Genomic DNA, 6,828 nt, shown 5'->3' with positions numbered 1-6,828 from the left:
AAGCCTTTTCATTTTTGGCATGAAATGTATGATGCAGCAGCAACAGGTCTGATCTATTTGGCACTGTTATGCTGAAATCTCTGATTGTTTTGTTCCCTCAAACTGTCTTGCAGTTACTTTTTATTTCCTCATTTGTTTGTTGCCTTTTTGGAGTGAGTGCTGTTTTCTTTTGTGCTTGTCTAATATTGTCTACAGTGGTGTTTTGATCTCTGACTGGGGTGGTAGATGTTACAGCAGCAAACGGCAATGAAATCTCAAAGACTATTCTACCATCTGGAGCTTATTAGAGTGCAACATCATTCTTCCCATAAGCGCACCATATCAGTTTGTGAAGTTGATTACAGCACTCCAAAGTCACCCGCAGATGCCCAGGCAAACATGAGATTACTTTAACAAATGAAACTAATAATATGAAAAAAAAATTGCATACTGCTTCTACTTGCCTAAATAGAGAACCATAACACAAAAAGGCTGGCTGTATTATCTGGAGTTTCAAGTAGTCTGTGAATTAGTTAATAATTTTTGATTTTTCACTTTACTTATTGATCTGTGGGGATCTATTTCCCATGCTGTTCTCAGTTCAATTCATCTGGGATTAGTTCTTAGTCATGTTTTCTTTGCTTATTTTGTATAAGACTAAATGGTCTAAACCACTGTTTTAAATCCAGCTCTTAAATGATATTGATATTGTCCCAGTTTTTTATAACTATCCCATTCTTTGTCCAATCCTTTTAATTTCTTGGAAATGAAAGCATATTCATCAAAAACATTTTAGTGAAAGAGGGTAAAATCTCAGTGATATTAACTCTATGTGAATCACAATATTTATCTTATCTTGCACTACCTTTCCTAAGAAAACATGAAGCTGTTTGTCTGAAAATATAGTAAGTTCGGAGATGTACTGAAATTATGTAACTATATAACATACTTACAATGAAATTTCTATGGATTAAACCACATAGCATTTTAGTCTTTGCTAATTTTGATTTCTAATTGTACTTTGAACAAAAGAATACACAACATTGATTGCTATGTAATTGCATTGACTGGTGTTCAACTCATAATTTTGGCAACTAGTCTGAACTAGGTAGCCACTTTGGGAAGAAATGAACTACCCTCAGATGAAAGTCCTCAGCCCTCTTTCTCAACCAGAGTGGTAGCCAAGGTAGCAAACCTTCTCTACACACATAACTTGCAGCTGGGTAACGTTGGGGTAGCAGAATCAGAACCATTACAAGACTACTTACTCTTAAAATTTCTATATAACAGCACAACAAATTTTAAACAACAAACAACAAATTAAAAGATATAACTGCCTGAAAAAGGACTGTCTAAAGGTAATTGTGATGACATCTTTAAAATACTTCCGCCAGGATAACAATTCCATCTTGTGGCACCATTTGCAGTTTCAAAACTGGCTTTTGTCACATGCAGGAATATAGAGAAGTTTTTTTCAAACTTTTCAAAACATCTGAATTTTTATATGTGGAAAATATATGTAAGCCTGCTTTTTTAAAGGGTATGTTCAAGGCTCTCACACATCCCAATCCATAAATTCATTTGTCCAGGATTCAAAAGTCTCTTTCACACACAGAATATTCCTGTGAAACTTCATCAAAATGATACAATAACAACGTAGCAGAAGAGCACTTTTGTCCCAAAATTCATATGTGGAGAAAAAAATAATATATCAGACAGCTCTAGTCATAAAGCATTTTAGAATGATTGACCCTTCAGATGAACAGGACCTGTGATATTGTCATGGATCAGTGTTCTAGTTGATACATCAGAGAAGATGCTAATGAAAGATGTGTTACAGATCATCAGTTTGGAAGACAGAACAAGATGAGCAGCTCTTTAAATTTCTATCCATATTACACACAGAGTTACATATTTTATATTTTATCCCAGATAGCTCAAATACTAAGCCTCTATTATCTATTGAAACTATATTTGAATTTTCTAAAAAATAAACCAACAAAGTGTAGTAATACCAATTCAAACTCTAGAAGGTCTCATTGATTGCTGCCCTAAAAATCATGGTTTGCTTGGATGCTAGTTTATTATGTTAAGCGAAAAATGCAGCATAGTCCCAGCCTATAATAAAAGTCTTGCTACTCTAAAAGGGTCATTTTCCTGATGCTGAAACCCATCAGCTACAAAATTGGGTGGGAAGAATGTTAATGATAATGGAGAAAGTGAACACATTTTATTAGATGCCACCCATCCCTCATAAAACACACCATTCTGCTTTCACAGAAGATGGCTCTTTTATTTTAAAAGCTATCTCTGTTAAGAGAGAAAGCAGCCATTAAAAACCTAACAAAAATAACAAATGGGAAAATATCTGGGAGTATAAGTAAGTTAAAAGTGTTTATGAAAACCAGTCTATGGTCAGGACCTATTTGCTTTACTAAAGATGTGGATATGGTACAGACACCTGAAATTCTAACAATTTTATCACTATTAGCATAGATAAAGCTGATAGTTTACAATAATTCAGAACAGTCTTAAATAGTCAAAAAAAATTTCCACTTAGTATTTGGAAAGAAGAGCAGATACAGTAGTTACCAAGGGGCTCTTTGAGGAGCAACTGCTAAATATTTATAACATAGAAGTCTAGGATTACCAAAAGTGAAAACTACTGAAATATCTGTCAGTGAGTCTGATGAGCTCTCTGAAACCATGAGTACTATTTATTATCATCAAGTAGCAAGCTAGTAAGCTGTTTAAGGCCCAATGGAACAACTAAAAAAACCTGTACCACTACTTGAACAAAAATACAGATCTGGATCATGTAATTAACTTTAGGATGGTTACTAACAACTAAACAATGCAAAAAGTGAAACAGAAAGCAATAAGTGCAGAATAAAAGGAACATAACCAAACTGACTCTAAACAGTGTAGTTTTATGGCCAATAGGTGAATAACAAACCCAATACATTTTTTAAATGAAATTATCGGTTTGGTTAATAAGTGCATTTAATGAAGTTTGTATAGTACTTTCATTGAAAATAGAAGAACAATTAAAAATAAAATAAATGTTACCTAAATTAAATTAATAAAAAAATACCACATAGATAAAATGTTTAGAAATGGGAAAATTATTTTACAGAGAGGAAGCATGACGCATAGGTCTAGTACCGGCCTGAATTATTCTTATAATTTATTGATGATTTGTGGAAAAATATAAAATCACTGCTTACAATATTTTCAGATCATATTTAAATGTGGTGATTGTGGGCATAAATAGTTTTGGGAACCTGTCATTTATACTGGCCAATCAGATTTGACCCTTTTTTCTATTTGTAACCTTCCCACATCAGCAAAGGACAGCTTCATGGGCACCAGACTTACTGTAATCCTGGAAAACACCTTTGTTCTTGAAGCTTATGCACAATGCGCAGTATGTTTGTCTGTTGCCAATGTAGGCAGTCATGCTTATGCACTTTCTGCACCATTTTCTCATTATATTCCTATAGAGTTTAAAATTAAAATACATTGCTATAATCAGATTTTAGAGCTGTGAGTGATGCAGGCCCTGTGAATAGCAGAGATTTAACTCAAGGGTAAATAACATATACTGTGAGCTCTAAGTAAAGGCAGTGCATAGTTCTCCAAACAGCCCAAATAACATAGCAGTAACCAAAATGTGACTTAGGAAATCACAGTTTGATGTTTATTTTTTCAGAAAGAATGGAAGTCCTAAAGTTGTGACATGCTAGTTTAGTCCATGCTAGTTTAATTGTGACAGCCACAGCCTATGATATGAGAATTATTCTCTGCATTTGCAGGCTTCTATGGCAGGAGAGGAGAAGCATCCTAGTAGCACCAATATTCAACACTTAGAGAAGCAGACTGTGAATTATGATCTGTCCATCAGTGAATTTCTATTTGTCTGATAGAGTGATTTGAGGAGGAGATAACATCATGTGCTAGAATGAAAAGAAGTGACACTTGTTACAGTGAACTTCAGGACGTGCAGCTTGCTGTCTCTAAATCTCTTTTTAGCTAAGAAACAAAAGAAATTTTAACTTACATAGACTGATGCAGTTCCTATATTCAGTCTAGGTCTGTCTCTTATTGATTTTAGCTGCATAATTTTTAAGTATTGAAAGTCAGAATATCTGGTATATGATACCTTCTTCTGAGAGTCAAGAATTCAAGCCCTTTCTCTTTCATACTAGTTTTGATTGTTTGATAAATCAGTTCATTTTCCCCATTTCACTTCTTATTTGCTTATCATGCCTGAGTCTCTTACCATAGTATTGTAAAAATATGTTTCTGCATAAAGTTTATGAATAGGTTCCAGTTCTCCAAAAGCAATACATATGCTAAAATTTCAGACATTTACAGAAGATGAGATTTTATTTTTTTATTTCATTTTAATTTGTTTCTAGGAGTCTGAGTAATGCTAAATTTATCTATCAGTTACTAGTTATCAGTTTTCAGTTCCTCGGAAGGCTATAATGTCACTGAAATACAGTTCTTAATGTGTTTATGTAGAATTGTCTTCAAATTTATGCCCTATAAACAGGCACAACCATTTCAATTTAACAATTGCTTTAATCAGTATTTCAGAATGACAACTTAGAATTATCCTATTAACTTTGTTATTGCAGCATTTATAGCCTTTGCAATAGATAGCCTTCTGGATGCTATCACTGCATAACTTAATTTGAAGAAAAGAGTGAAAGGAGATAAATGCACAACTGTAGTTTGTGGTGCAAGAATGTCCTTTTATATCTTACAAATGTCAATATTTGTAGGTCATTACTTAATAATGCTGCTAGTTGGAGAATGCCGTATGACTTACTTGTGTTCTAGAACATATTACTATACCACCATTAACCATAAAAAGATGATACTTTTTATGGTAATACAATTTTAAATCTTTATTTTTCAACTAAATAAAACTGTTCTATAAATTCAGAAGAAGAGCCAGAAAGATATTTTTCCATTACGTCCTCTTGACAACCTTTATACAGCTATCTCATCAGCCTCTCTTGGCTATAAAAGCACAGTGTCACAAGGAAACAAGAATACATTGGACTTGTGATACACCTTATCAAAATGTAAGATAACAATGTAAAGAAATGACAACCTCTAGACAGATCCTTTAAGTAAATACATTTCAGTAGCATCTTTAAGTACTGTTATTTGGTGGCTTATGCCCGAGAAAATGAATGGTACTGTAGTTTAAGGATCTGTATAAATGGCTGCACTTTGAAAATCCAGCCGACAGAGCAAATCCCTTTTCAGCTCAAGTGAAAGCTAGTTGAACTGCCACAGACAATTAACTTTGAAGACTTGGATCCTTTCCCTTTGCTACCTTTCTCACTGGTCTTGCCCTTTCATGTGATGTATTTAATAAGCATTTTTCAATAAATTTGGGATTTCTTAAAAAATAGTATTTTTGTAGCAAATGTCTTTAGTGCCACCCACACACCAAACAAAGCATAGTAAGGAACTGCCAGGAGCAATGGAGACCAAGCTATCTCCAATACAGAAATAAAAAAAGTATAATTAATGGTCAGAGTGGTCTTACCCCTCTGTTATTTTGCTTTCAGGACTGTAACAATTGAGTTGATGTTAACTTGATTGTTTCAGTTCTGTGCCATCATGCAAGTAGACCTCACCTTGCATAACTTGTTTGGAACTCAAGTTGCCTGTTCTCCTTTAATTTGGTCCTTTTATTTGTGTTCATGATGATTCTGTGTAACCACCTCATTGAACATTTATCCATATTTGTGCTATTTCTGAATTCTTTTTGCCAGGGAGTCATCAAGTTCCCACCTTTCAATTCCATACTTCATTTAGACTCTGTACCTCACAACCCTGTTTACTTTCTTCCCCATTTTCCTACCTCCCAACTTATTTCCCATCTCTGTCTTCTACCACATCTGTCAGCTGCTCTTTCAACATTCAGAGCAAATGGTTTTCTCTACTATGAATGGGAAGTGAAAGCATTGGAAGGTTCTTCATTCTCATGACTTCATTCTCGCCACTATGATTTTGTGCAGAATTTGTGGAGAAAAACTTTTGAGTCTGAGAACAAAATATAGTGTAATAGTCTCACTTGAGCAAGAATCTTCAGAAGTGTTAGCTTCAGGTTATTAACATGTACCAACAGATAATTTTTTTTACCCCAAATGGAAACGTATTCATCAAATTAAGGTGTATTTTCCTGGAGAAAGCACATGGCACAATGTTGAGACATGGTTATCTTGATTGATCATCAGGTTGCAATAGTTAATCAAATAAAAGTACAAAGTTATATAAAGCAAATAAACACAGAAATATGTCTTTGGATGTACTGCAGTATTCATGGAAAATTACTGACTTGATAAACCTGTTAGAGAATTGAGTCTATTGTTATTAAAATGTCAACAGGCAAATTTTGTTCTCCTTTTTACACTGTAAATCCGGATGAATCACTCCAATTTTGGGGTTGCTGCTCAACTATTTTGTAAATGAAAGCAGAGCCTTCTCCTTTCTTATAAAATTAAGATGAACATGGTGTGAGAGAAAGCAAATATTACATTTTCTAGAAGAACAATCATGTTATGCCAACACATGTTATACCAACCTGTGTTATATTTGACTTCAAATGCCAGAAGATGATCACTCTTATTTGACATGAAATTTGTCCTCTTCAAATTTTTCTTAGCAGATTGCAAGAAACAACTCTTCTAGTCAGGTCATTAAATTTTGAATAAACAAAGGATTAAATAGTTAATCTGTTTGATTAACTCTCCATAAAAGAGAAAGACTCAGTAAAATTCTGTCTCTTAGTTGAATCACTAAGCAGTGAAAATCTCAGTAAGA

The sequence above is a fragment of the Mycteria americana genome, chromosome 2 (assembly GCF_035582795.1).
Source record: "Mycteria americana isolate JAX WOST 10 ecotype Jacksonville Zoo and Gardens chromosome 2, USCA_MyAme_1.0, whole genome shotgun sequence".
Lineage (NCBI taxonomy): Eukaryota > Metazoa > Chordata > Aves > Ciconiiformes > Ciconiidae > Mycteria > Mycteria americana.
This window is presented reverse-complemented; position numbering follows the sequence as displayed.